Below are 22,749 nucleotides of genomic sequence, written 5' to 3'. Positions count from 1 at the left end.
CCTAAACTCTGCTGGGCATGGTCTGTACTCATACCATATTCCTAAGGCGTGAAACTTCTGACCTATATCCTTCAGGTCAATACCCTCCCTGCAGTCCTTTAAAATCATTCTGAAAGACTTCCTAGCCAAAATCTCACATTGTTGTTGCTCAACCCAAGGATAAACTCTATCCCTAAATATGAACAAGTACTTATACATACCATTCACCCTCTTATTCCCCTTATTCCCCCTTCTTTACTCACGTCCTTACTTCGAAAATAACAAACAAGTATGAACACAACCTGGATACACTCCAAAAAGAATTATTTATTCGCAAATAAAGTAAGCGTTTTCATACAGGATAGTGCCTGCACTTCTTCAGACAAGACAAGACAATACTGAATGCAAGACCGTATATACACTCTCCCAGAATGTAAATCTAATGAGCTCTACATCATGGTCAATTAAACATTAATTACATTAAATAAAAGAGCTAGCTTGGAATAATATAAGAAAATCATTAGAAAATACTTTGAAAAATACATTTCAAAATACCTCAGAAGTGTTCATTAGAAGTATATTGGAAAAGTAGCCACTAACACCTGGTAAAATGTTAAATACCACTTATAAGACTGAAAAATAAATAAATATTAATACATTAGATATGAAATACCTAAAAAATGGATTAAAATGACTGTTAAATAAATAAATAAATATTTTTGGAGTATATCCAGGAGTGTATCCAGGTCGTGTTCATACTTTTTTGTTATTTTCAAAGTTTGTTTTGTGGTTTCATAGTATCCACTTCCTTACTTCCCTGGCTCCCTATATTGAAATTTCTGTTTGTATTATACTAACTTGCCTTTAATTTTTCTAAATTGGATAAAATTTTAACAAATATTAAATGATTGACATATAAGTAGTATATCTATCCTTTACTGATGTTTTCACATTATGTCTAATTTAGTATAATTATTTAAACTGTATATGTTTTTATAATTATTTTTGAAGATTGCAAAGTTATTGTTCTTAAAATGTTTTTGTGATATTTTGGAGCTTTTCTCCCTAAGTCTCCAATGAAAATAGGCACCTACCCAGTCAGGCTTTCCCAGTAATCAAATGTCAATCAATCAGTCAATCAATTAATAAATGAATGTGTTTCACTGGCATCTATGGCAGATGGTTTAAGGTACTGCAAAGTGAAGACTCTAACTTGGCTTGGGTGCTTGGGTTTTCATGCAGTATGTATATATATATATATATATATATATATATATATATATATATATATATATATATATATATATATATGGGAAGTCTGTTCCATAGTAGGTGAAGTCTCCGGGACACATCTGTCTCTCCAGCATTTTCAGTTTAAGTCACAGACAAAATTCAAGTCAATAGACCTTGTGTTTCTGGTATTCTTTGACTTATGAATATGTAGGAGAATTATAAGTGTGGGGTTTGCTGATGCCTTGTAAGGCAAGCATAGATCACCTCTCAGCAATCTATAGGAGACTGAGTAGAGGGAAAGGGCTTTAAGGTACACTGCATAAGGCAGGTTTGTTATGCCTTGTATTCATTTTGAAAATATATGAAAAGGTAACTAAACCTAAGAAAATTCTCCAATGTTTCTGCACCTCCATTATTGCCTGTTTTAACATATTTGCTGTTTCATTTTCTGGATCATTTGAACTAACATGCTTAGTCACACTGGAGCTATCCTTCAGCTTCCTTACTGGTTTCATTAAGGCTTTACCTGATGTCTCCAATAACTGTCTGAGTGCAGACTCCACCCAAACTGCATAGTTCCATCATCTGCTTTGGGTAATAAACTCATTCACTGCATCTTTCATTCATTATCTGAACTCCACTCTTTCTATCATGACATTCTTTCTTCCCTTTCTCCTATGTATTTTCTTTCTTTCCATCTGTCTGATCTTTGTGCTACTTATACATTCATTCTTTAGGATAGTAACTTTTTAAAATTTATTTATTTTATATCTTATAAGAGCTCAGCCAGTCAGATTTTCCTCATCACACTTATGTCTCTCTTAAACGCTGCCATTCAAGTAAGCTCATTTTTCATTCTTTGACGTACCTCATACACATTTATAGTTATCAGTTTACTCTTGATTCTTGTCTTGGATCTGCCCACATCTTCCTTTGTATTCAATTCACCCTTTTTCTTGCTCCGTTTTTTCACTTATTAACCTCCTCCTGCCCATTAATCTTTAGACCTTCTTTTACTTCTCCTATTGTCTTTGATTGCATGATTTCCCAAACTGTAGTCTGGTCCTCACCTCAGTGATCCTGGTTTTATTTCACATTCACTGTTACCTTTGTTTTCTCACTTCTAGTCATTGCTCACAACAGTCCCTTTACTAAATTTCTCTTCAGATTCACATCCATACAGGCCTCATAATGTTCACTTCATTTCCCTGAGACATAGTGCAGAACCATAGCCCTTGTACCCCCTGTGGTGCATTCTTCATTTCCTCTGCCTATTTCCCCTCCTCTTCCTCCTGTCCAAATTGATACCTTTCATGGGCAATCTGTCTATATGATAACACACCACAGGAGCATCATTCAAACTAACATTTGTCCATCTTCTTATGTTCCTCTTCATTTCATCTGTTCATCACCTAAGCATCTGTGGGGATGAGTGAATAGGGGTGATGTCTCTATTTGAGCTTGTAGCCACCTCTAAGATGTCAAGAAATGAAATCTGAATATGTGTGTAACGGCAGCAATGTTATTTCACTGAGCAGCTCTTGAAATGTGTGGCAAATACAGAGGTTTATGGAGTAATTACTTATGGTATAGTACCCCTGCTTTCTCCAGGTGTACCTCAGAATGCTGCAGTATATAGAAATTATCAACTCAAAGCAGAACCCAGTTTGGAAACTTTCTATGTCTACTCAGAAGGCCTTGTACCAGCATAGTATAAGTGGAAAAACCTCTGGTTTATTTTGAAAGTAGTTAGTTATTGTCATTGATCTATCTTTGAAATGTCAACTAGCTAACAAACCGGTATACAAATTCACAGCTAAGCAGACTAAAACTCAGCTGTTGCAGGGCTTTAAAATGCCATTTAAGGACATTAAATTTTCCTGGTATACAAGACCTTAGATAAAGGAATAGATATTTGCTGACTTCAGCTTTCTTACTTATAAGTGAAAGGTGATGATTTTAATTATTTGGCTCTGCTGTTTTTACTACAAAGAACTCGTAGAACTCAAGATCATTCACTAGTCAGGCCATCTCAGTTCACTCAATTCTGCTTTCTTCTTTAGTCTGGGAATATGCAGCTTGCTTCATATTCATCTGTACTAACAAATGATATCCTTTGATCAGGTTTTGACATCAGCATTTCGTCTTTGAAGTCTGTTTGCACAGTTAAGGGTGGGGAGACATGACAGTAGTCTTTTAAAGAAGTGACTGTCATGCTTATATTTAAGTGTAATATTCCTGAATGTGCACCACACCCTGTCTCTTCAGACTGTTTCAAAGAAGTAGTCAGTCATTCTGTTCATTTTCCAGCTGCGCCTTTTAATTCAGCACTGTTACACTGTCTAGGTCTGAAAAGAGAATGAAGACCACATATAACAAATTTGTTTTGTCAGTCAAGCTTGTTTTAGGCTGAAAATCTTTAACCTTTAGTTTTTCTTGTTGGTTTCTTCCTACCTTTTGAGTTTGCAGTTTCAAACATGCTAATTTTCTTTAGTAGAAAGATGAAATTGGACCATGGGACAAGAATTGTAAGAGAAACCTCATAGCACTTTTACTGTTGTCTTGAAGAACCACACAAAATAAGTAACATAAATTCAGTTTGGTTGTAAAGCAGTTATTGACATTTTTGTAATCTCTTTTCATTTGGCTGTGAGGTGCCTGTGCAGCATTTATGGCCCCTTAGTTCCCTTAGTATGATAGGCTGAATGGAAAGCAGCTACATTGCCTAACTTGCTAATTACTACAATAAAATTGCCAGATTTGCTAGTAACTCCACCTTCAAAACCCATCACTGTCAAACATTAAGTGAGCTTAAATGGTTAGAACTTCCTCAGCTACTTAACTATCACCAATTAGTACTAACCTACAATATTATAGCAATAACCCATGTCTGGGTGTGGGTAATGCTGGATTTACCCACGGTTGGTGTGGTTTGGTCACGAGGGCGAAGCCTGAGTGGCCAAACAAAGCCAACCGTGGGTAAATCCAGCATTACCCACACCCAGAAGTGGTTATTGCTATTATACAATGACATTATTTAAGAAAAAAAATAATTACTTTTCTTAAATAATGGCATTGTATAATGCCTCCTTGCTGCCCTTACGCAGATGTCTGGTATTCTGCGGCAGTTCTGATGTACTGCGCAAGCTCATGCCTATGCAGTACATCAGAGCTGTGGGCAAAAGCAACAGAGAAAGCAATATCTCTGTTGCTTTTTAAAAACTGTTTCACTATGTTAAATGGGTTTAACATAGCGAGACAGCTTTAAAAAAAGCAACGGAAAATATCCATTGCTTTTTTAAAGCTGTCTCGCTATGTTAAACTTGTTTAACATAGCAAGACAGTGTGAGGCAATGGAGATCTTGCGTTCTCCGTTGCTGTATAAAAAAGAGTTATAGTAATGGAAAAAGTCCGGGCGACCGGACCTTTTTCCATTACTATAACTCTGATTTACAACGTGCATGCTGACCAATCAGCGTGCATGTTTTTGAATATTTAATGGAGGGTCGTTGTATAATGTGAATTATCCTAACAAACCCCATCTCTAAAAGAACTCCTAACCCAGTACGTATCAAATCGCCCTCTCCGCTCTTCTGAAAAAACTTTCCTCTGCATCTCCTCAACCAATAACTCTGCAGGTAAAGCTCTGTTCTCCCACAATATAGCCAGAAACTGGAATAACCTTCCCCCTACCCTAACCTCCGCTCCTTCAACTACTCTGTTTAAAAAATCTCTCAAAGCACACCTTGGCTATGCCCATGCATCACATAAAACCCTTACCTCATATAACATCAGTCTTCTAGCTACTTACATAAAGTTCTGCTGGAATGCAAAAACTCAGGAATCCCTACCAATAGCCTGAAAATTAAAATTTTCTAATATTTTTGACTTTACATTTCCTACTTTTTGTATAAAAGTGCTTATGACTAATATTTCCTATATGTAACTTGTACTACATGTTTGATTAGTATTTGTAACTTGTATGGAACTTTCCTCCCTGGGCCTCCGCTGTAAATGGACCTGTCTCCAGTCAGACTATGCTGGTAAACAAATGTAAAATAAATAAAATAAAATAAATAAATAACCTTAGTATGAGGGACACAGAGCAGCACAGCTTTTTTACTGAGCATGCTCAGTAGTTAAGAGCATACATGAGTACTACTGTAACTGGGTACTTCTAATTGTATAAACATGCGTCTGGGGCATTTCTCCCCGGGCCTCTGCTGAAAATGGGCACTGTCCAAGTAGGACTTTCCTGGTAAACAAATGTTAAATATATAAATAAATGCATAAATAAGTAACTATAGTCTGCATATTAATATACTATTATGTCTGTTAGTATAGTACTCTTAGTAGTGTTTAACAATTAATGCCATGATTCAACTCAGTGCTTAAACATTATGTGGTTGGTATATCTACTGCTGACTTTATTTTTTTTTTATGATTACTGCATGAATGGGCGTACCTTCGTTGAAGGTTGTGCGTCAGGCCTGGCAAGCCGGTACGTAAAAATCAACTGCCAATCATTAGCGGACCGGAGTTCTGCTGTGGCGACCCCTAACCAGGAAAAAGCTGAAAGACACAAACAGACACAAACAATGCTTCTGGGACTTAAAAGTTTACCTTAGAGATCCTAAGAGTGTGATATGAATCAAAGGTTTAATCAGGCCATAGCGCATAGTTTAACTTTATTAGTGCTTAGCAAGATCTGTAATTAGTAGCCCAAGAAAGTCATAAAATCAGTTATAATATTCCATTCTGTTTACTATTTTAGAATCAGCCGGAGCCACTGAAAATTGAACAGTTGCATCTGTCATGATGTGAAGCGTCATGCTTATATAAACGTTTATTCTGATGCACAGGGAGGGTGTGTATGCAACAACTGAGTGAGATCATGCACATGGAATTTGTCTTTGAAGCTTCGACAAGAATTATGACTGAAGAAGATTGAACAGGATTATTTTATGTTACTAGCATGGCAATAATATAGTTGCAGTATTTGCACTGATTGTCTCATCTAAAAAGAGTACTTAATTTTATATGGGATGGTTTATGCTGTCTTTTAACTGCAAAGTGAGATTCAAAAATAAAAAAAAGATAGTTGTCAAAAGTACACACACACAGACACACACACACACACACACACACACACACACACACACACACACACACACACACACACACACACACACTTAGCTTAGGGTCCAGAGTCTACTGTTGATGAAGAGGACAGACTAGGAATGTTGTGTGGGAACTGTGGTTAGTGAGAGCCTTCAGAAGACAATAAGCGATATCATCAGAATTAGTGTAACAAGTTGGCATAATGGCTAAGGTCTTCACCTGCCATGCTGTGGGGGAAGGTTCAATCCTGATCTCCTGCCAATACTTGTTTGGAGTTTGCATATTCTTGCTATGTCTCTATGGGTTTCTTCACACCTCTGAAAAAACATGTTGAGTGTTTCCATCTGAAACTCACCCAAAAATGGAGCTGTGGGCAGCAGCATAGATGCTAGATGGTGCCATAAAGTGAAAAAAGTTGTATAGGCTAACTGCTTTGGGTGTCATGTACTGCACTTAGTTGCAGGGCTAGCCACTCAGTGGTGTAACAATATGGCTCTAGGTAATTTGGTCATGTTGACTAATGTCTCCAAAAGGGCATGTGCATTTTCTGGTGATAAGTGGTTTGAGAACCTGGCCTAGTCTGACCTAGACTAGGGACCCATGCCAATGGTGGGAGGGGTATATGTGACCTTGTTAGCCAGTGTATGCCTGCCATAAAGCCAAGTGGCCATGGGTCAATATGCTGGCTAGTCAGTGTCCAGTTGCCTAGCTTGGTTACCTGGGATAGCTCTGTTGAGTGAAAGCTGGAAGTAAAACCAGTCAACTTACTGAACAGGATAGATCTTGGATGTGGATGATATGCTAGTAAAGAGGAGGCTGGACAGTGGAAGGGTAGTACAGCTAAACTACATGAATTGGGTTCCAGAGTTTTCTACTCAAGAGGAGGACAGGCTAGAAATGGTGTGGGGATTGTGGTGAGGAAAAAACTTCAGAAGGCAGTGAAGGATGTCATCAAAATCAGTGACAGACGAATGACAGACTCCAGCCTAATGATAAACAGTATTCTTAATCTCAGCATATGCCCCACAGCATGGTTGTGACAGTGATGAAAATAGTTCATTCAGACAGCAGTTGCAGGACCTACTAGATAAAACAGGACACCATGAATTGCTGTTGATAATGGGGGATCTGAATGCACATATTGGGACTAACAGAAAACAACATGAGAAATGCCTGGGTCGATATGCATAAGAAACAGCAATAGGCCCACATGGGTGAGAAACAGCAATAAAGATGGAGAAGCCATTCTAGACTTCTGTCTGGTAAATGTCTTGAAGATGGCCAATACATGATTCAGCAGGAGACACTGTCACAAGATCAATGCAAGAGTGGCCAACATGCAACTCAGGTAAACTTCCTCCTAGTAAGGAGAATGCATTAGGGTAAATCAGCAATCACAGACCAGTAAAATAGATGACTCACAGTCAGCAGCAAGGAGTGGTCAGAGAAGGCTCCAAGGTTAACAGGCCCATCTTTGTATTGTTGAATAACGCTCCAAGACACCTCTCAGGAAATATTCACATCAGTTTTACTAGAAGAGTTTAAGACAGAATTATCACAGTTAGGACTATTTAGAATTAAATATGCATACACTGAAGACACAGTAAAAACAAATGCCTGATTTGTATTGCAACATTTAACTGAAAATATGCTAAGCTGAGGAAGGAAATGTTATTCACAATTTATATTGATTTAGAAGCAACATTTGGCAATATAATATAGCCTAATGCTACAGAACATTATGAACTAGAAGAAAATTACAAAAGATTTAATAAAAGTAATATGTGATCTACATGGGGAAAACTGAGCAACTACTTGGTGGTAAAAGAAAATATAGAGAAATAATATTCAAAAAAGATTAAGAGAAGTTGTTTATTAGCTTCATGGCTATTTTCGCATTATGGTGATAAGATTACAATTAAAGTTATAAAGATGAATATAGGCTAACCAACGCTTAGAAAGGAGAATTATTTGGTAATTGAATATACTAATGATAAAGGAATTCCAAAGAGATGACCAGTAAAACCAACAAGCGATTCCTGGTATATCCAGTAACGTTTATTGCTCACACTCAATTAAAAACAGAAATTCAAAAACACTTCATCAATGCTGAATATACTAATGATATTGTTTTATTATCTTTAAGCTTGCATGGAGTAAAACCATTAATGGATTCTTTAGAACAAAGAAAAAGCCTAAAACAAATGGTGCAGAATGTAAATTATGAGAAGTCAAAATCTTTAACAGAAAAAAAGCAGTAAAATGCAATTTAAAATGTTTTATACCCCTCAATGAATGCAATGAAATGATGACATTGCATATGGTTAAATAAGGGACATTCAGTTTGGAGCCCAGGACAAAGTCTTATACTTTGTTAATAACTGTTTATAAAAAGCAGGATATTATTATCAAAATCGTTTCCACCTTTATATTTAGGACATTAATTCAAATCACCTTATCTAAGAGGTATAAGAAATAACAGAGTTATACATTAAATAATAATAATGTCTCAAAATAAAGATGTTTTAGTTATTACGTAGAATTTCATCCTGTGGTGATTCTTCCTGGATCTGCTGTTATTGTTAGAGTTATACATTTGTTAACAGTAAATAGAACAGATGAAAACTATAACTTGAACAGAATGCTTCTAGAAAAGAATCTATGGAAATTAAAATATGTTTGCACTGTTAACATCTATAAAATAATTAACAGGTTTTACATATTTGAAAATAGTGTAAAAAAAGTCACTTCTGAGTAAAATTTGTTTTTCTTTTGTGAAAAGTAGAATTATGAAAAAATGGAGGAGGAAAGACCATGAAATAATAAAGAACTAAGGTACTTGTAATTCTGCATCAATAATAGACAGCAGCATGGCATAGAGGAATAAATCTCTAACTATAGTCCAGGTGACCTAGGTTCAGTTAGCAGCTCAGGTGTCTAAAATGCCTGCAGGCTGGGATGAGCATAGGCATGTCCATCCCCAGGTGAAGGTGGTCATTAAATGTGCTCCATGATGAGGGGGTGTGGGTAATAGAGAGGAGTAGCCCATGAACATAAGTAGGCAAGTGCAGTAGATGAGTGAGGATGAGAGTAGGTCATAAAATAATAACTCCGCATCAGCAGAAGCACTTATCAGCATGATCTCCTGGGTCACCCTAAGATCCACACTGACTCCAGCTTGCTCAGAAGAAGTCCAGGTGTGTAAGGAGTACTTGGTAGACAAGGCAATGCACCAGGGCACTGGGACAGCTGAAAAGAGAGAAGCTCCAAAGGGAAGGGGAAAACTTTTATACCAGTAATGCATCTGTATATAGAAAAAATATTATCAAACTGTTAGGAAATATATACATAGAGTCATTATTTCTATAATATAAATCGGAATTATATAACGGTAATATCAATAATCTAAGATATGGAAAATATCCCATGGAACATCTGTTAATATGAAGAGATCAAATAAGGGAAGATCTTCTGTAAGTAATACTGATTTGACCAATGCTTTCAAAATCAAGGGAAAAAATAAACATTTTGGATCAGACTATAAAACTAAAGTCAATGCAGATATTAATACAATTTGCAAAATTTAATTAGGTTAACAGATAAGCAGTTGATTGCTGAACTGGCAAAATTTTTATGCCCATCAATCTATAATCCTCCTTTTTCCAATTTTTGCATAAGGGGTCAGGGTATCATAGCAACAATAACCATCATCTAGTGCTTGTCAGGTCCTACTTACCAGCATCATCTAGAGGTAATGTTCACACCATCTAGTAGCTGGTCCTACTGCATTTGTTTTTCCATATCACACTCTGTCACACTTACTCACACCTATGGCCAGTTAACAGTCTCCAATTCACCTACTGAATGTCTTGGAATGTTGGAAGAAACAAGAGCGCCCAGAAAAAAATGCATATGAGCCCAGGGAGGACATGCAGTCTCCTCATAGAAGGCATTCCGAGCCCAGGGAGGACATGCAGTCTCCTCATAGAAGGCATTCCGAGCCCAGGGAAGACATGCAGTCTCCTCATAGAAGGCATTCCAAGCCCAGGGAGGACATACAGTCTCCTCATAGAAGGCATTCCGAGCCCAGGGAGGACGTGCAGTCTCCTCATAGAAGGCATTCCAGCCAAGACTCGAACCAGAGAGCCTTTTGCAGAGAGGTGACAATGCTATGCACTGCACCACTGTGCCACCCTTTTTGGCATACATTTTATTTATAATTAAGAAAAAAAAAGAGTAGATTACTGAATATTAAGGAAGTACAGATTGACAAGATGAAGGGAAAATCCTTAATGATACTGAAGAAGACTTAAAAGTGTTATTTCCTTTTTACCTACATATGCTGTATAAACCCTAAAGTTGTTTATGATATATTTTTTTACTGAATGATTGATTGATATTTGTGAATATTATAAGCCTGGTATGACACAAATGTTAGAAAAAGGTGAGGGAATGGAGTGGTATGTGGAACATATGGAAAGTCAGAAGTGCAAAGTATACTTGGATGAGAGAGCATGAAGGGAGATGAGGCAGGGAAGTGTTTACTAATTCCTGAAGCCTATGTAGAAAGATGGCTTAATAGGTTTACTTATAGCGGAGACTTGACTGATGTGGTTGGAGTAACATATTTATGGTAAAGATCACAGCAATGTATGGCAAAGTGGTATATCTGTAGCATTGTTGCCTTACAGCAAGAGGTTCTCCAGTTGGATTCTTGGCTGTAGTGCCTTCTGTGTGGAGTCTGCATGCCAAGCCTGTGTTCGTGTTCGTTTTCTCCAGGTGCTCCGGTTTCCTCCCATGTTTCAAAGACATACATCTGGAGAGTCTCTCCCTGGGCCTCCACTGAAAATTGCCTTCATTCCAAGTTGGACTTTCCCAGTAAACAAATGTTAAATGTTGTTGTCTTTCGGCTTTTCCCAGTTGGGGGTTGCCACAGCAGAACTCCGGTCCGCTAATGATTGGCAGTAGATTTTCATGAACACAGAGGTGCCAGATCAATGGTCAACCTTCACTGAAGGCACGCCCATTTACACATGTCTTTTGAATGCCCACCCAACTGCGGGAAGGACATGCAGACTCCACACAGATGGCACTCCCCGCACTCCAGCCGAGAATCGAACGGGAGAACCTCTTGCTGTGAGGTTTTAACACTACCACTGCACCACTGTGGCTGTAAATAAATAAATAAAATAAAATGTGACAATGCAATACCATGATGCATGTTGTCCAGGATGGCAAGGATGGTGGAGGGGTGGCAATTTATATAGGGTAGGGATTAGAGTGTGAAATGACAGAGGCAGATGAAATTGGGCAAGGTGACAAAAGAGAGGAATGTATACTATAACAAGAAGAGACAAAGGAAGGCAAAGAACTTAAGGCATGATTCCTAGTAATACACTTGTTAACAGAAAAATAAAACAAAGCTTATTATGCAATAAATGTTTGAGTCCTCTAATTAATGTTAGAAAGAATGATACAATGGGTCAGGCAGGGAAATAATCAAGGAATAGGCAGCAAAGAAGAATGTTATTTAAGGTGAGATAGGGCTATCTGTCTGTTGTTGATAGGACTATTGTTAAGGTGGGAGAGGTCAATCTCTCTGTTGTTGATAGGACTATTGCTCAAGTAGGGCTCTCTGTCTGTTGTTGATAGGACTGTTGTTAAGGTGGGGGAGGGCTCTCAGCCTGTTGTTGATATAACTATTCCTTCCAGGCCTGGCATTATACACAGCCTAACTAAAGTATTCGGCTTCATAAGGCCTGAAAATTTAAGAATTTGTAACTGTTCCAATCTGCATGGGAGAAGATGAAAGAACACAAATCATGGTCCTACTTACGACACCAATCATATAACAGCATAGTGCAGACTGGTCACACAGAAGGAATCAGAGAGGCCAAGAAGATCACCATCCAGCATTACAGAGGAAATGATTACCACCAAATAGAAGAGGGTTCACAAATACCGGCCTCTGGCAGGACAAAGGAACAATACGTAGTGGAAGCGCTTTTTCAATTGTAAACAGAACATGAAGGGATAAGGAAAAAGACTTGTAAGGACTGCTAATAAACATGAATCAATAAATAAATAAATAAACAAATAAATAAAAGAGTACAGTCTGATTGACCAAAGAGGTAAATAAAGCCATAGGAACCAAGGAAATGAGATACAGATACCTTCTTAACAAAGGTAGGAATCATTTGGAAGGTTGTGGGAAGACTAGAAAAGGAATGCCTAAGAGCATTAAAAGCAAAAGTAAAAGTTAAAAGCCAGTATTAAGAAAGAGAAGAAGATTTTTTTTAGTTATGTTGAAGACTGGAAGGAAGTAATACAGGAAACTGGTGAGATAGCTTGGGTATGGTAAAAGTATAAAAATGCTAAGCAACAGACAAAAATTCTGAATAAATGTTTTACATCATTGTTCACCAATGAAGCCAATAATGAGGAAACACAGAGTTAAGAGAAGACTGAGATATAAAAAGATAAAAAAATGACAAAATACAAATAAAACTGCAAGGACTGACAAAGAATAACATACAAGAACAAGAATGGATCCCATGCAGGAAACTAAAAAGGGCTGCTAGGGTTTGGTAATCCCTGATAGAGCTAATCAACATGTTTTATAGGGAGCAGGTATGGTCAGTATACAGTCTCCAAAGGCAGAGGCTGCAGCAGCCCAGAAAACTACAATCCAGAGGGTATGATTTCACTGGTGGGCAAAATGATGGAGGCAGTTCTAAAATTGCGGGCTTAAAATTTATTGTGATATTCATAGCAGGTTTATCTTATCAGATTAAACAGATCCAGTTCAAAGACTAAACGATAAGGGAGGAGGACAATGATAGCTTGGTGAATGTGACACAATCTGTAATTCGGCAAAGCCTTCAACTTTGGCACCCCAGAGTCCTGCAAATGTTATGGGAGTGAGTGAGAGTTGCAAACTGTGTGCATTGTTTGAAAAGCCTTTAGATAGCTAGGAATAAAGAATAATATCCAGGGTGGTATATTAGCAAGCCACGATGGTGCAGCGGTAGCATTGTTGCCTCACAGCAAGAGGTTCTCCCGTTCGATTCTCGGCTGGAATGCCTTCTGTGTGGAGTCTGCATGTCCTCCCTGCGGCCAAGTGGAGTACAAAAGACATGCGTGAATGGGCATGCCTTCGTTGAAGGTTGGGCATCGGGCTGACACCTCGGCACTGTAAAAATCAATTGCCAATCATTAGCGGACCAGAGTTCCGCCATGGCGACCCCTAACCAGGAAAAGCCGAAAGAAGAAGAAGATCCACGATGGTGTATTCATAGGAGAAGGGCTTAACAAGTGGTACTGTGCACTCATTGGTCCAGTGCCCAGCATTATTTACGGTGCTAGTCTCTGACCTCACACAGCACCAGAAATGTAAATCAATCTATTTGGGAATGATACTAATGTTACTTGTGGCAAATGTCTGTTCAGTGGAATAAGGTGCCTGAATAGGGACTATAGAAGACTGGAAACATGGCCAGAAAGAGAACAGCTTCACTTCATCCCACCTAGATGTGCAGTATTGCTTTTAAAATGTGACTTAAATTATTCAGTTCACTATAGGTGAACTCTAGAGAAAAAAGTTGGTAAGAACCCCTTTTCAGTCAGTGGTTATGCTACAGCTAAACTACCATTTGTAATTCAGGAGGATTTGAAAAGAAAGTGAGATGTCATTCCTGGAAAATGTATAAAGGAAGGTAACTGTGATGGTGACTTGAATGAATTCCATGCCATACGAGAGAAAGCTAATGGTAGTTACCCTTCTTGCCACTAAAATAAAGATAAGATAGGATTACATAAATCAGTAAGTAGGAAATAAATGATTTCTTTGAAATGGAAGATTAGAGCAAGAAACAAGGAGCATGACTAGAACATGTGGGAAAAATCAGTTTCATTTTGATATAAAATGTATTTTGTTTTTCCTTGGAAAGACTGGTTGATGGGTGGAACCAGTTACAGAAACTAGGATAAGAGGCCAGACATTATGAGACTGGCCTGCAACCTGATCTAGATTCATAAAGTGAAAATGACGAGGGTAATTCTATGTTATCCACATAGACAGCAAGCAGAGTTTGAGTAAACAACTGTCATTGCATTACAAGAGAAAAGGAGCTGCCATGAGGAGAGCACGCATTCAACAATCACAATTAATGGCCTGAACTGCCACATGATCACACCGTTAAGTTCATATTAAGCATGTCATTTCTGTTGGAGGAGAGAGGACGATGAGAAACATTTTGTCATATGCTTTTTGGCCTGGGGATAACATACACAGAGCTGTAGTTCCCAGTGATATACATAAAATGATGGAAATATTAAGTTTGCATTTTCTGATAATTCTGTATAGTGAGCCACAGCAGGCAGAAGGACATTACTCAGGCTATCCATAAGATGCAAATATGATATTATAAATTTGTGTCTGCAATTACATTGTTTTTTTTTTTCTTGATTTGTTCATAATGTATATCAACTAACTGTGTCACATCATATGCTTTTCAAACAGCTATTTGTTTCTGATAGTAGAGCTGTCATCTTCATTATTTTGAAATGTTAAAGCACATTTCCACTACACGCTTTAGGAACACTTCCTTGATTAAATATCCTTCATAACCAAGGAACTAATCATATTAAGAGCAGGTTTCCTTTTCTTTTGTGCCTTATAGCTTTCTGTTACCCATGTGGATACAATAGAAAAGGGACATTTTTCCTGATTCTTTCTAATTCTGTAGTCATCTACAGAGAGGGAGGTTATGGCCTCCATTTCAAAAACTTGATGAGATTTCCTAGGCAACAGAATCTGCCAGTGAAGATTGCTATGCCCACTGATTTTATTAAATCTAGGTTTTGAAAGGCATATCATATGTGCATTATTTCATCTCCTGACCCAAATTTCAGGCAAAAATGTACCACAAATCAGAAAAAAAAACAGTCATAAGTTTCAGCCCATGCTCTCAGTATTTTTATAACATGCCTGATTCCTTCCTAATATACTTAATAATTGTCTGTTTATATTCTATCAAAATCAGACTTGTAGCAGTGGAACACTATTTAATAAAATGGAGTGTCGGATATTTGTGGCAACGCGACTGTGCAGAGTACATTAATCACATCATACTCATCACTGGAGATGAATTAAAATGCCATCTTGTTGTTGATTTTAAGGACTGAACAGACTCATACGGATATTATTTTCCACATTATACTTTTCAGACTACTTTAATTTTAGTAAAACATTTATGTAGAGCTTTCTTGTTTCATGAAATGTTTTTATAACGTTACAATAGGAAAAAATAAAAAGTAAACTATGTAACCCTGCCTGCATAGCATTAATAAACAAATGTAACACAAAACTACAATAAGTTCTCCAGTTATAACCAAAGTGGTATATGTCGGAGTCATTGATGTTAAGAAATTTGGTTTTGACACCCATGTCAAAAACTCTTAACAAGCTGGTTAGGATTGGAGAAACATGAACATAATTCTTGGTAGTACATGGAGCATTAGTTACTTTAGTATGTATAACAGGTTAGAGAATAGAAAAAGTATAACTGGAGAAAGTGTTTCCTGGCTTTGAAAGCCATGAAATACTTAGCACTGTCACAAAGCAACAGTCAGCTTTAAAAGCTGTTAAACATTTCAGTATGTTGGCGACAGTGAAAAGTGTTTCACTGCTTTGTATATTGCAGCATGAGATTAAAGCATAACAGATCTACAACATGTATAATTCAGAGGATTATGACTTTATGTCCAATCATAACTAACTTCTTATGAATTTGAGACATGAATGTGCATGCAACCATATAGCCAAACTGGTCTCAACTCAGTACTGGCGTAACCAGTCAGGAGGAGAAGGAAACCACGCTCACTACAATTCCAGTCTCACATAGACCTACCATGACAGCAAACGAAACACATAAACACACAAAAACATACTCAGAGGCTCTAAATAAAAATCTGCCTAAGCAGCACAGACCTCCAAAGCAGACACTCAAGCAACCGCTACCCCAAAACAAAACATGTGCAACATATAGCTCACAAAGCCAGTGTGCCGAACAGTCACAGCCGTTAAGGCTAAAGAACACACCTGATACACTTGTAATAGGTGACTCTATCGTCGGGCACACTGATGACCCACTCACCAGGCAGAACAAGGAGAAGGTCATGGTGAGCTGCCTGTCAGGCACTAGGATCCGCCACATAACACAAGCACTCAGGTCACTCCAAGGCAAGTACAAATATGACTCGGTCATTGTCCATGCTGGTGTGAATGACCTGAGACGTACCTCCCTGGACTACATGAAAAGAGACATAGAGGAGCTCTCTGAGCATGTAGCCCAAGCCGGTATGACCCTGACCTTGAGTAGCATCTTACCCTCACCAAGAATGATGCCACAATATGAAGACAAGATGATCAATTTCAACAATTGGCTTAAGTAATGGTGTCATTCAAAGGGGATCCAATGCCTGTCAGCCTGGGATGACATGCTCGACATGCCACGATGCTTCTCTAGGGACGGCTTGCACCTGTCACCCCTGGGCTTTCGGATATTGGCAAAGGCTCTTGCTTCCCCCATAGTGCCATTTTTAGGCAAGGCTCAAAAGACAAACCCACCTCCATAGGTATCACAAGGGATAAGAAACTAAGAGTAATGCTACTCAACGCCAGAAGTCTAAACCTCAAAATGCATGCACTCGAAACTCTCCTTAGCATGGAGAACATCAATATCTGTGCAGTAACAGAAACCTGGTTCAAGGCTCCTGAGAGCACCCCAGCACTACCAGGTTATACCTCATACCATGCTTTTCGGCCCCAAAACATGGACCGAACCACAAAAGGAGGGGGGAGTATCAATATTCGTCAAAGATACCCACACCTCCAGGATGGTGGCACAGCACGAAGCATCAGAGACTATCCATGTGCAACTAACAGTGAGTAAAACTGCCTTCCAGTTTATAGCCTGCTACAGACCACCCTCCCAAACCCAGGAACCCCACTCAGCCTTCCTGAGAACACTGGAAAATATGAAGGTCTCTCCAAACACCATTATATTGGGCAACTTCAACTACCCAAACATAGACTGGGAGCATTACTCTAGCTCCAACACCCTAGCCCAAAGGTTCCTAGAATTTATAAACTCAAATGCTATGGAACAACTTGTTACCACTCCCACAAGAGAGGAAAACATACTGGACCTGATCATCACGAACATGAGGACTCTATGCTCCAGACCAGAAGTGTATCCCTCACTGGTAAGAGCAGACCATAAACTAATCTCACTGGATAGTCACATCCCGACCCCACCCCCTGCCCAGAAAACCACAGTGAAAAACTTCTCTAAAGCAAATTTCACACTCCTCAAAACCGAGGTGGAATGCTTCAAAGCCCTCGAGCCTGTGGAAAATACGGCCCAGACCACAGAATCCTTTATAAACGCATTCTATGAACACCTACAGGAATGCATGGATCATGCAATCCCAAATAAAACCAAGACCCAATCCTCCAAAGGCAGACGTCCTGTCTGGACCCCAGCCATAAACAAACTATACAATAGAAGGAGGAAGCTACTACATGATAGAGCAAAATCCCAAAAAGGGAAGGCATCTCTGATCAGTATTAGCAAAAAACTACGGGCACTCATAAAATCGTCTAAGGCCAGCTTTGAGAGAAAAATTGCACAGAACACTAAGGATAATCACAAGGCTTTCTTTAGTTATGTTAGGAACCTGGGTGGGAATTCCCAGATATGCTCAGAATTACTCCAAAATGACAAAAAATGCATCAAACCCACAGACATTGCCAAAATCCTAGCTGAAAGGTTCAGCGCAAACTCCCCCCCCCTCCCCACGAAAAGGGCAAATATCTATCCCAGCAGAGTGCTGCCCCCCTGACATCTCAGATGCTCAGGTAAGAGCCGCCCTCTCCAAAGCAAAAAACACAGCATCAATGGGACCAGATGGTGTCCCGGGCTGCGTCCTACATGAACTCCAAGAAGAGCTAAACCCAAACATAAAACTACTGTTCAATCTCAGCCTTACAACAGGATATGTACCCAAAGAGTGGCGTAAAGCAACAGTGGTCCCTCTCCACAAAGGTGGTTGGTGTCTCAATGGATCCTGGAAACTATCGCCCCATAAGCCTGACTGGCTTGGTCTGCAAAGCTATGGAAAGGATCATCATGGACCTCATAAATAAAGATATTGGGGACTTACAGACACTGGATCCTACCCAGTTCGGCTTTGTTAAGGGCAGATCCTGCCTCTTAAACCTGGTCGATTTCTTTGAAACAGTCACCAAGGCCATTGACAAGGGGAAGGTGGTCCACACAGCCTACCTGGACCTCGCAAAAGCCTTCGATACAATACCCCACTTGGGCATTATAGATAAGCTCACCAGCTTAAATATAAACCCCTATGTCACTAGATGGGTTGCAAACTGGCTCAAGGACAGAACCCACATGGTTAGAATTGCTGGAGCCATGTCAGACTCCAAACCAGTTACAAGTGGCATCCCACAAGGCTCAGTCGTGGGACCTCTCTTGTTTGGTATATATTTCTCGGAGGTACAGGCCAACACGGAAGGACTGTGGCTGACCAAGTTCACAGATGACTGCAAACTGGGCGCCATAATCGACTCTCCAGCCGACACAAGCATCCTCCAAAAGGGCCTCATAGAAACCGACAACTGGTGCTAGAGCCATGGCCTCAAGCTAAATGCCAAAAAGTGTATAGTCATCCCCTTTGGCAAAAACAAAGTGCCCACACATTACCACATAGGTGGTAATCCATTAAGTACAGAAGAAGTAATTAGGGACCTGGGGACCCAAGTTGATAGCAATCTCTCATTTGACAACCACATGGCCAAAGTGGTTAGAAAAACATTTTATATAGCCCACCTAATCATGAAGGGATTCACATCTAGATCAGGGGAGGTCACTGTGCCTTTTTACTCATCCCTCATCAGGCCCATAATTGAGTACAATGCCCCTTTTGGGATGTACCTTACCAGACAGCTGCAGCAACTGGAAAGACCCCAAAAGTACCTCACCAAGAGGATCAAAGGGCTCAAACAGATGCCATATGCTGCCCGGTTAAAGAAACTCCAGCTCTACTCAGTGGCATACGGCCTGCTCAGAGGCGATCTGTGCCTGACATATAAAGCCATGTCCAACACGGAATTAATGGACATGCTGCACCTCAGAAAATCCAAATCCCATCGAGCTATGCACTCGAGAGGCTTGAACCTCAGCACTGAAATAAATAGGACATGCTGGAGGGACAGATTCATAACCCAGAGGCTCCCTTCACTCTGGAATAAAATCCCAGTCCAGGTTAGGCAGAGTCCCTCATTGACTCTCTTCAAGAGGAATCTTGATGAGTGGATGAGAGATCGTAGGTTTACCCCGGGAATCACTTCTGTGTCACTGTTAGACAGAGGCACAGTTTACTAACCTCGAAAAAGGGCATAGCAAAATTAATTTAAAATGTGTGGTGAAAGCCAAACACACTCTGGCTAGGCTTATAAATGCCCTAGGGCAGATAGCCTAGTATGAACCTATGAACCTATGAACCTGTGAATGTCAACAAATTCATTTCTAGGGTGGAGTGAAGTGAACTTGAGAGTTAAAGCTTGGCATCCATGTTGAAAACACAGAAATGTATTTGTGTATATGTGTAACTGCCTCTGTGTCTTTGTATGCTTTAAAAATGTTAATGAGATGTCTGCTGGTATATAAAGAAAACAACCTGCAGTCTCTGGAATCACTGCACTTAAGTGGATTAGAAGTGAGAATCATTATTTCTAGTAAAGTCCCATTAGATCTGGGGAACTTGGCTGGAACACAGTAAAAATGCAGATTGTATGCCAGACACCATAAGCACTGGATACAGAAACATACACAGTTTTCCAGGGATGGAATCCATCTTTTAGAGTGCAATAAGAAGCTACTGACTCCACAATAAATCGTAAACGAGCCACATTTCTTTGACTTCCAACCAATGGAATTTGATGTTTCAAGTTGTTCTCATTTGAGTATTAAATCTTTTGTTTCTTTCACAAACATTACAGAAGTAAATAAAAACTGTTAAAGTAGAGATTTTTTGGTAAAATTATTCACATTTAACTTGTCAACAGGCTGATTTGCTAAATGTTTGGAACAAAAAATATGTGTAAATCAATAAAAAGAAAGCACCATCTCATTATAGCAAACAACAGCTGATGTATTATTTCTAGTCCAGTTGCAAGATTTTATATTCAGCAGTGAAATTTACCATAATTGAAATTACACCAATTTATGTATTTATTTAATTTATTTATTTAAATTTGTTGACCGGGAGTGTCTGACTGTACGTAGGTCCATTTTCAGCAGAGGCCCAGGGAGAAAAGCTCCACAGTAAAATAAACAGACAGTAGTTACATTGGATTACATAGCGATTAACAATTTAACATAGCAATTACTTACAACATATTTACAGATGAAGAACATAGTACATCAGTAGACAACTAGAATCTACATAACAGACATTAACAAATATTACAATGAGAAGTTCCTGCTGTATAATACGTACTAGGCTTATGAGCATCTGAGCTTGCTATAATCAAGGTAGTTAGTGGAGTGGAAAGAAAGGTAGTGGTTGGATGGTGTGGATGATATTAGAGTGGGAGTTGCAAGGGCATAGCCAGCATGTTTTTAGGTGCACTTTTAGTAAAGTTTTGAAGTGGGTGCATGATGGTACAGAGGTAATTGTGGGTGGGAGTGAGTTCCATAATTTGGCTATGGCGCAAGAGTATAGTGCTTCACCAGCAGAGTTTAGTGATCTGCAAGTGATTTTTGTTGCTGGAGCTTAGTGGTCTGGTGGTGTGATAGGGTTGGAGTAGATTCTGGAGGGATGGGACATTTAGTGGATGGTTTACTAGTTTGTGGGTGAGTGAGAGTTGATACCACTGAAGGAGGTGAGGGAGTTCAAACCAGCCCAGTTCAGCAAGTGAAAGACAGTGGTGACTACGGTAGGATGCCCCTGTGGCGAATTTGGCGATTTTGTTGTAGCAGGTCTCTAGCTTGTTTAGATCACATTGCCTTAGGTTGGTATATATTGGAGAGGCAATAACAGAAAGATATAACATAGCTGCAGAAAAAGGAAAAAACTTAAACAGAGTACATGGCAGAACTATTCTTATCCTCTGAAGTGAAGACTTCTAATAACAACCAGTACACAAATAACTTAGTCACAGGAAGATTGACCAGGATGGGCTCCAAACATTATTACAACAATGGACTTTCTAGTCTTCCCAGCCAAATATATAAGCATTCTTTCTGACGAGATAAGACTCTTAAACATAACGACAAATCAGTAAGTATGCCAGAATCCTGTTATTGGCTCTGATGTACTTTATTACTCCTTTTCATGTTATAATCCACTAATGTTTGACATCCACCTCCCCTGTTTCTCAGCTCTAGCAAAAGCTGAATCATCTGCCTTCCTCCTGATTGGGCATAAAATAATAGTTCCTAACTCCTATTTGTTTATTTATGATGCATAATTATGTTTTCTCAGCACAGATGATTGGTCAGCCTGGGATGTTTTCCAATTAGGTGGTTTAAAATGACAGTCCACTTTTGATTGGTTGTTTCACTTTCTTGTCCCTTTAATAGAATTAGACCCAAAGCTAACCTCCTCTTGGTTGTTTTAAGTATATTTTGTTTAAATATTTCTGGTTGGCCTGTTATTGCTGCACATTTATGTCTTTAGTTGTAATAATGAAGTAAGTTTTATATTCAAGGTCCCTGACCCTTTTTAATATGATCTGATAAAGATTTGACTGGAGATGGAACAGCGATTACTACAAAATACAACTAATAAAGACAGCAATGGTTGTTTTAAAGTGGTGTCATGTTCATACATTTATTTTAATTATTCAGCAGCTTTCTTGATATCACTGTGGTGATTTTTTTCATTGTGGGTCAGAGTACAGTATTAGACCTTAGAGTGGACTAACCATTGAAATCATATAATGTTAATTATAAATGCCATGCAGAACATTTTAGTAATTTTATTACCATAGCACACTTAGAGTGTTTCAAGATACGCTGATAAAAGTTAAATTATATTTGCATGTTGATGCTAGGCATACAACATTTTGTGTGCCAGATATTTGTCTTCCAAAGCATATCACAATGGTACCAGATATTAAAAGCTTTCCAATGATATGGTTTGCACATTTATTATTATTAATAAAGGTTATCTACTTCGACTTCAACTTCTTTACTGTTATTACATTTCACAAAAAGTTTCTGAATCTGAATGTAGTCTGCTAATGAAAGAATAAATCCCATTTTGTAGAATGCGGGGAGAGCTCAAATGGTTTCCTTCAGTCAAAGTCGGGCTGACTTTAAAGCATAT

The sequence above is a fragment of the Protopterus annectens genome, chromosome 2.part0 (assembly GCF_019279795.1).
Source record: "Protopterus annectens isolate FY-2018-M chromosome 2.part0, PAN1.0, whole genome shotgun sequence".
Classification (NCBI taxonomy): Eukaryota; Metazoa; Chordata; order Ceratodontiformes; family Protopteridae; genus Protopterus; species Protopterus annectens.
Note: the sequence above shows the minus strand (reverse complement) of the source record.